Below are 9,041 nucleotides of genomic sequence, written 5' to 3'. Positions count from 1 at the left end.
CGCGACGCCCCTCCCTACCCCGCCCTGCAGCTCCGCCCGGTGTCTCCCGCGCCGGCGCGGCGCCTCTGTGGGCGTTCTGCTGACTGAAAGGCTCGGGTAAGCGCGCAGGGCAGTGGCGCGGGGAGGAGCGCGGCAGATACTAAAGAGGCCAAAGTCAGAGGAGGCCCCAGAGCCTTGCTCCCCCGAGCTGTGGGCCGCCCACCTCGAAGGCCTAGCCTCCCTCAGGGACCCCCTTCCTCAGGCACCCCCTCCGGACTCAGCAGTCCTCGCCGGCCCCATAGGTTCCCGCTATGCCTGCCACCCGCCCGGGCAGTGTTAACTCTGTGTTTTGTCTTCATAACGTGAGCGGCGGGCTGCCTGTGTTCTGGGTGGCTTTGCAGGGGCCACGTCGTTTTCACTAGGGCCCCCCGAGTTGCTCCCGTCCTCACAGCAGCCCGGAGTCCCGGGGGAAGGCGGCCGGGTCCGCCCCGGGCAGTCTGGCTTCCGGTCCCCACGCGGAGCCGCCTTCATCCCGCGGGCTGCTGCGGATGCGACTCCGGCTGAGGGATCTCCGCGAAACAGAAGAATTGCAAGGAGCAGCAAGAGATGGAGGCAGGGATGGGTTCCAAACACACGTGCATGAGAGGAAGGCCTGGTTTTGATCTAAAGAATGGAAAAGATCAGCCTGGGCAACATAGGGAGACCCCATCCCACCCAAAAATGAATAAATAAATAAATAACTGGGTGTGGTGGCTTGGACCTGTGATCCCCGCTGCTTGGGAGGCTGAGGCTGGAGAATTGCCGGAACTCGGGAGGTCGAGCAGTGAGCTGAAAACCCGCCACTGGACTCCAGTAAGGGCTACAGAGCGACATCCTGTCTCAAAAACAAAACAAAACAAAAAAACAAAAAAATTAAACACTGTAAATAGGATAGCGTTCATACCCCGTTGTTTAATGCTCTGGGTACCACCTAAAGACGTTTTCAAAAACCATTCCCAGGTCGATGCTGTGGAACACCCTAAAGCCAGTAGCATCTCAGCTGACGAGCATGGGCTCTATGTCAGATTCTTGAGCTGGGCACTGAAAAGTACAGTAATTAGTTCAGTTAATCTTTATAAGAACGGGAAGAACGTATGAAAATCGTGTTGTTAGGGATTCTGAGACTGCGGGTAAGGGACTTGCTGGAGTTCACACAGTTACTCCATGTTAGAGATGAAATTCAAAAACCGATTTGGATGTTGAAAGCCCTTTAGGTTTTCCCAGGAGTAAATAAAATCATTGTAATGTGCTAAGTGGCTATAGAATCTCACTCACTTGTGACTGTGTGTGAGATGCCAGGACATAATACCGTGTGAAAACGTATCTCCACTTTTCCTGAAGCTGACATTCTGGACATAAATAAGTGCTGAATGCTGTGAAAGAAAACAGTGACGTGATAGAATAACGTTCAGGGTTACTTTAGACAAGGTGGTCCGGAATGGCCCTCGTCAGATGATAGTGCTAAGGCTTGAAAGTTGAGAAAAACCTGTTATATGAAGAGTTGGGAGGTAGAGTGTGCTCAGGAGACAGAGCAGCAACTGTTAAGTTCCTGAAATATGAACAAAACAAAGTCCCTGTTGTTATAAAGTGTAACAGTGGAAAAACAGTGAGGTTAATCATAAGCCACATTGCATCCCCTAAAATTCATACGTTGGAGTCCCAACGTCTAGTACCTCAGAATCTGAGTGTATTTGGAGATAGGGCCTTTAAAGATGTCATTAAGTTAAAATGGGACTCTTAGCTGAGCCCTAATCCAGTCTGACTGACATCCTCATAAGAAGAGGAAATTTGGGGCTGGGTGCAGTTGCTCACACCTGTAATCCCAGCAGTTTGGGAGGCCAAGGTGGGCGGATCACCAGGCTGGTCAGGAGTTGGAGACTACCCTAGCCAACATGGTGAAACCCCGTCTCTACTAAAAATACAAAAAAAGTAGCCAAGCGTGGTGGTGTGCGCCTGTAATCTCAGCTAATAGTGAGACTTAGGCAGGAGAATTGCGGGAACCCAGCAGGCAAGGCTGCAGTGAGTCGAGATCCTGCAGCTGCACTCCAGTCTGGGTGACAGAGCAAGGCTCCATCTCAAAAAACAAAACAAAACAAAACAAAAACAATAAAAGAAGAGGAAATTGGACACAAACACCCAGGTTGTGTTTGCGTAAAAGAAAGCCTATCTGAAAGCCAAAAGAAAAAGCCCTCTGGAGAAACCAAACCTACCAACACCTTGATCTTAGACTTCTAGCCTCCAGCACTGTGAGGAAATCACACCCAGTCTGTATAAGGCACCCAGTCTCTAGTGTTTTCTCACAGTAACCCTAGCAAACTAATGTACCATATAATTAGCTGTAGATGACAGTTTTGATGAGAGGCCTGTAAAGAAAGTATGAGGATCATGAAAGGGTACAGCAAGTGTACCTAAACCATTCTGGCCTGGAAAAAGGACTCTCCTAAATGTGGAGAGGAGTAAATCAGGGGAAAGGCCCACCAATCGTTCATATTGTTGTGATACCTTGACCAGCATCCAACCATAGGACTCCAACTTGCAAGTTCCTGTTAAACAATAATTCCTCAGCCCCTCAGGACTGCTGTCTGTCTCTACAAATTTGACTTTTGTGCAGGATTTTCAAAGAGGTGCTGTGAGAGTAGAGGTGAAAGGGAAAGGGACTCAACCTGCCATCTGTATTTGGGAAACTGAGGGGTGATTGAACTGGATGAGCACATGTCTTCTCAGCTTCAGAAGAGGAAGACAGCATTCTCAGCAGACATAAGCGCATATATCTGTCATCTAAGGATGCTAGAAATGCCACATCTTCTCTGTGGACCCCTATTATACCAGTCCGGATTCTGATTTGTTTTCCTGAAACATTGACATTATTATGTTATTCGTTCACTCTAAAATTTAAAATGTCCATTATTGTCTGAGAGAGAAAGGTCAACTTCTTCAGCCTGCCACTCCAAATTCCATTTTTCTATTTGATGGTGGAAATCCTTATAATTAGGAAGAATCCCCCAGGTCTCTTCCCACCCCTCAACATGTTATAAATGAGAAGTGATTTAAGAGTAATAGTGTAATTTTAACTTTGAAAACTACCTGAGAAGATAATTCCTTGATCTTTCCATGTACCTGAATTGCAGAGCACAGAGGATAGATCTCAGAATCAATGTGTTAACCTGTTGTAGTTGCCCAGCCAAATAAACATCATTTTGGGGGAAGAAATATTTCAAGTAGGTCTCCACACAGTTTTGAGTCCTGTCATAATGGAATTTGTTGGAGGTGTGAAAGCCTCCAGTTCTTGCTAACTACTGGATCCATCAAGAAAAGGTTACCTATGTCTCTTAGCTCCTGTAGCAGAGCTAAGGCCGTGGTGCCTAGTACATAGATGCTTGTCGTATCTGGCTACTGAACACTTGAAATATGGCTAGTGCAACTGAGAAAAATTATTAACAATATTTTAGTTAAATTTTTTATTTTATTAACTTTATTTTTTTGAGACAGAGTCTTGCTCTATTGCTCAGGCTGGAGTGCAGTGGTACGATCTTGACTCACTGCAACCTCCACTTCCCAGGTTCAAGCAATTCTCATGACTCAGCCTCCTGATTAGCTGGGATTATAGGCACCCACCACCACAGTCAGCTAATATTTGAATTTTTAGAAGAGACGGGTTTTTGCCATGTTGGCAAGGCTGCTGTAGAACTCGTGGCTTCAAGCAGTCTGCCACCTCAGCCTCCCAAATTGCTGGGATTACAGGCGTGAGCCTCCATGCCCAGCAATTTAAATTTTAAAAGTAATAGTGTGAGTTATTTTTCTGTACATGCGGCTTTATTGCTTGAAAGGAACTTATATCTCTTTAACCTTTCAGAATTTAGCATCTGAATTGAGATGTGCTTTAAGTGTAAAATACATACCACACTTCAAAAGACACTAAAAACCTCATTTTTTTCATATTGTATGTTGTTAATTAAGAGATATTTGTTTAAATAAAAAATAGCCAAAAACTAATGTCATCTGTTTCTGCTTACTTTTTAAAATATGGCTGCTAGAATATCCAACATTACATGTGTGGCTTGCATTTTTTTCTTTTCTTTTTTTTTAATACTGCAATGACTGTGCATGCATTCTCAGTGCAGAAATTAGAGAAGAGTCTGGGGTGAACGTGGGAAGGAACTCTTTTATGCACTGAGACGATGAAGATGGTATGTTAAGTATTAGTTTTTGTTCATTCGTTTGTTTGTAGGTACCAGGTATTGAAATGACTTATTAAGTAAAATGGTGGTACAGAAGGATACTGAGTAGTTCATAGATGATGAGAAGGCTTGATAACAAGGCTAAGTTAAAAGAACAGAAACCAGGGCCTTCGAGGGAACTTAATGACACAGCAAAAAGGATGAACACCAGTTGATTTCTCTGCTCTTTGGACACTTTACTCAGGTTTTCAAAATCAGGGAGAGAGTTTTGTTATGTCTCAGCTAAGGAGGGCAAGACCTGATTTACAATTCCAACAAGACTATACACAATAGGGGAGGGTAATTCTTTAAAGAGAAATTGGGTGCTGTTCCTCAGAGATAGTTGCTGTACTAGCCAAAACAGCAATGCCAAGGGCATGTCCGCTTAAAGCAGGGTGAGAGTTCTGTTGAGACAGCTGGAAGGACACGCAAATGGTTGAGTGTCAGGTGGGAAATTCATATCCAACATCAAATCCATCTCACAAAATGTGCTCCCTCTTTCTGCTTCCCTGATTTATTCATCTTTTTTTTTTTTTTTTTGGCTGCCTGTTACATGCAAATTGTGACTCCAACCAGTCTAAAAATGTAGTAGTGTAAGGCATTCCTTCTGCTCTTACATTCAATTACTTATTACCTTTTTATGGGTGTCTTGGTTAAATCAGAACATTAGTGCGGAAAATGGCCTTATATGACATCTAGATAATTCCTAACCATCAGTAAGTTCTTATGAGAATGATCATGAAAAATTAAAACACATCAAAACCAAAAAAGATTCCTGATTCTCTGCTTGATTCTGAATGATCAGCCAGAATTTGGAAACTATAGAGTTAGATGGACCTTTTAACTATGTATACCACATTATGTCAGCTCAGTCAGAATTGAGGTTTGAGCTGGGCGCGGTGGCTCAAGCCTGTAATCCCAGCACTTTGGGAGGCCGAGGCGGGTGGATCACGACGTCGAGAGTTCGAGACCATCCTGGTCGACATGGTGAAACCCCGTCTCTACTAAAAATAGAAAAAATCAGCTGGGCATGGTGGCGTGTGCCTGTAATCCCAGCTACTCAGGAGGCTGCGGCAGGAGAATTGCCTGAACTCAGGAGGCGGAGGTTGCGGTGAGCCGAGATCGCGCCATTGCACTCCAGTCTGGGTAACAAGAGCGAAATTCCGTCTTAAAAAAAAAAAAAAAAAAAAAAAAAGAATTGAGGTTTGTTAGCATTCCACCTAGGTTTTTTTGTTTTTGTTTTTGTTTTTGTTTTACTATTCCTCCATCCATCTCTTCTTTTCCGTTGTTGCAAGGCTATCCTGGTATTTATGCCTAAATCTTACTATTTTATGACCGTCTAATTCCCATGTAGACTCCTATTTTTCTGACTTCTTTCTTTTTAATTCTTCCATTTACCAAAAATTTTAAAGCATCTCTTAGGTTTCTGGTGCTTTGTTAGGTACTGGGGAAACTAACCCATCCCTGTGGGTGTGCCCAAGGCAGCGAAGTGGATTCTAAGTACTGTCATAGAAATGGCAGCTGTGGCAGGCAGCTTAATCTGGATTTGAGGCCCTCTAAGAGACTTCCTTGGGAAAGTAACGTCTAAGCTGAAATCTCAAGATGAGTTACATGTTTGTCAGACAAAAAAAAAAGGAATGGGCATGGAAAGGTGAAGGATGTTTCAGTTCAATAGAAAAGGGTTAAAGTGATGCTTGTTGTATAGATGACAAGTCTGGAGAGGCAACTTAGGGCCAGATCCTAAAGGCCATATGTTAAATTAGTAGGATTTTATCTGAAAGTCTCTGCAAGGCTGTTGAACTCGTTTAAGCAGAAAAACGACACCATTTAAAAATTGCACAATAGAACTGTGTGATTCCTAAGATCACTGGCTGAAAGGAGAGTAGCAAAATGGAGGAAGGAAAAACAAAACTGAAGACAGGGAGAAAGCCTGACCCTCAAGCCGTTTTCAAGATTCGTTTAGATGACACTTCCTCATTTCCTGTAGATTAATTTTCCATTTTAACTAGTTAATCCTATCACCTATGAGATGAAATCCAAACCCAGGTCGAGACGATGGGTAAGACCTTCTTCACCTGCCTCCTAGCCTTATTGTCTAGCTTTTTGTCCCTGTCTTACATGTCTCAATGTACTCTCCTCTAGCCAAGTTGATCTCCTCATCGTCCTCCAAACATTCCATATTTATCCTCCATATAAATACCCACACTGCCTTCTTTTCTGGAATGATGCCTAGAATAATGTTTTTGGTTCCTTCAGCTTTTCAAATCATACCCCTTGGGGCCCAATTCAAATTTCACCTTCTACTTGCATCAACTGAAAATGATGATAGGGCTGCTTTATAGTTTCAGTGTTTAATTACACACTATGTTTTATTGTTACCTAAAACGATTTCAGGTGCAGGAGGACAAGTCTGTGTTTCGTGCTTACCCTGAATGTTTCACAGCTTTAAACACAGTTCTTAAGATACTAAAAAAACCACTTATTGAATGAGTAAGTGAAAAACTGCCTGCTCTGTAACATTGGAGAGACAGCATTTAAAAAATTATACACATCCTTTAAAAACTTATAATCTCCGTAATACCCAACGAATTCCATCCAGCTAAGTTCATAGTTTAAAAAGTTTTTTTAATTTTACAAAAGAAAATTAAATAAATGAGAAGCCAAGGATGAAGTAATGATACAGCTTATTTTCCTGTACTAGTATGTCCTTTTCAGTTAAAAGAGATATGATATCTTTGGACTGTGAGAACATTTCTAAAGAAGCCAGTTGCTATGGGGATTATGAAGAAAAACAATTTAAAAAATATAATCAATTCATGCAAATGAAGCCACAAGGTCTAAACCTGGAAGACATTTGGGAGGGATGGAGGAGGTTCTAAGAGGCAGAATGTGGAAATGAAGTGTTAGGGGAATGTGTTATAACTGGAAATCTGGCCACAGTTCAACATGGGGTTGTTACTTTCCCAAGGAAAGGGGTGATTGGTGTGTTTACTAATGAGAAGGAACATGAGAAAGGTCTTAAATCAGAGGACTGAAGAGGTCTACAACAGATCCTTACTCCTAGAAAAGGAGAGACCGGGTTATAGAAGCCAATGCCACCTGAAAAGAAGGCTGCTGGGACAGTGGCTCTCACATTTCTGTATCCCTCTAATACTCTAAGAATATGCCTCCCACCATTAAAAAACAAAAAGCCAGTATTTTTCTTATCAGGACAGTTAAGTGTTTTTAACTTTGTTATTTATTATTTGTAGTAAGGTTTTTAAAAGTTCATTCTTTTATTAGTTGTGCTGGGAAGGCTTGTTTGTTCTCTGGCTATTGTAAAGTTCCATCTAAGCTGAAATCAAGCTATGCAGGTGCTCACAGCTTTTGGAGAAGGATGCCATCACATGTACCTGGACACAAATCACCGCAACACATTTCTGGTGGCACCCAGGCACTGCTGACTGCAACAGTGAGACATCGTCTCTGTTTCACACAGCAGCAGGGGCTGAAAGAAACTCTGCAAATCCTGTTTGCTGTTTTAAAACTAAATTTATGAAAATGATCTCTAGGGGAAGTTGCACAGTGGAGTGGAAAGAACACAATCTTTAGAAACAGAAAGACTTGAATTTGGATCTGTTTCTAGGATTTCTAGCCATAAAAACCTGTAGTAAGCTTTGCAGACTTAAAAGTGGAGTTTGTCTTTCAGAGAATTTTTTTCCTGTTACAAGCTTAAAATAGAAACAAAAAACTGCTCTCCTAGATGACTCCTTGTGTGCTGAGAATATGCCTGAAAAATCAAAGCCAGGTGCGTTAAACCTTGATTACTCACCAGATGGTGTAGATTGATGGAAAGTGAATTCTTACTCCTGATGCTGATTTTGAGGACTCCTTTATTCCACGGGTATTCTTACCATAGTTGGAATCCCTGGCCTAAAGAGCATGGACAAACCAGGGCAGGGGTTTTAGTGACAAAAGTGAGCAGTTAGGAATCAACGTTCTCTTTTTAAAGCCCTGTAAGTTATTAAAGAACAGTTATGTTTATAGATATTTTGTTAGCAATGATGTGATAAAGAGGAAATCCAATTAGATATTAGATTCATTTGATTAAAAAAGATTAGTTTTCAAACTATAACATATAAAAATAGAAATGTACAAATTAGAAAAATGAAAGTCTCATCTACTTTATTTCCCCAACTCCCATTCCTTAGAGGCAATTTCCATTAAATCTTCTGGCTTCAAAAGTTTGCACTAAAAGAATGCTCTCTAAATAAACTTTTTTCTTCTGTTGAATTATTTTAAGAAGGGTATCTGCTTCTTATAGTAAGAAGGCATTGCAAAGTGCTGTAATTTATTTTTCTTCTTAAATATACCTACAAACATTTGTTTTGTTTTCTTATTTTTCTGCTGAGTAACATTTGGCCATGACTTAACTATCACCATTGATTGGCAGCCTAAATTGTGACCCCTCAGGAAGTGAATCCATCCTTGACATTAGGTTCCATGAAACCCATCTTATAAGTGACAATTTTGCACAGATTTTTTTTTTTTAAATGGAGTCTCACTCTGTCGCCAGGCTGGGGTACAGTGGCACGATCTTGGCTCACTGCAACCTCTGCCTCCTGGGTTCAAGCGTTTCTCCTGCCTCAGCCTCCCGAGTAGTTGGGACTATAAGCACATGCCATCAAACTCAGATAATTTTTGTGTTTTTAATAGAGATGGGGTTTCACCATGTTGGCGAGAATGGTATTGTTGTCTTGACTTCATGATCCACCCACCTTGGCCTTCCAGAGTGCTGGGATTACAGGCGTGAGCCACCGCACCTGA

At 42.1% G+C, this 9,041-nt stretch overlaps 1 long non-coding RNA gene across 1 annotated transcript in view; it reads left to right on the top strand.

Moving 5' to 3' along the window:
• The first annotated feature begins 36 nt into the window (after nt 1-36).
• LOC141585403 (uncharacterized) overlaps nt 37-9,041 on the top strand; it is a 275,319-nt gene continuing 266,314 nt past the window's right edge. The window contains exon 1 of the long non-coding RNA XR_012518847.1: nt 37-96. This is a non-coding gene — a long non-coding RNA (uncharacterized LOC141585403). The remainder of the gene's footprint in view (nt 97-9,041) is intronic.

This window comes from Saimiri boliviensis, chromosome 1 (assembly GCF_048565385.1).
Source record: "Saimiri boliviensis isolate mSaiBol1 chromosome 1, mSaiBol1.pri, whole genome shotgun sequence".
Classification (NCBI taxonomy): domain Eukaryota; kingdom Metazoa; phylum Chordata; class Mammalia; order Primates; family Cebidae; genus Saimiri; species Saimiri boliviensis.
Note: the sequence above shows the minus strand (reverse complement) of the source record. Positions and strands in the feature narration are given on the sequence as shown.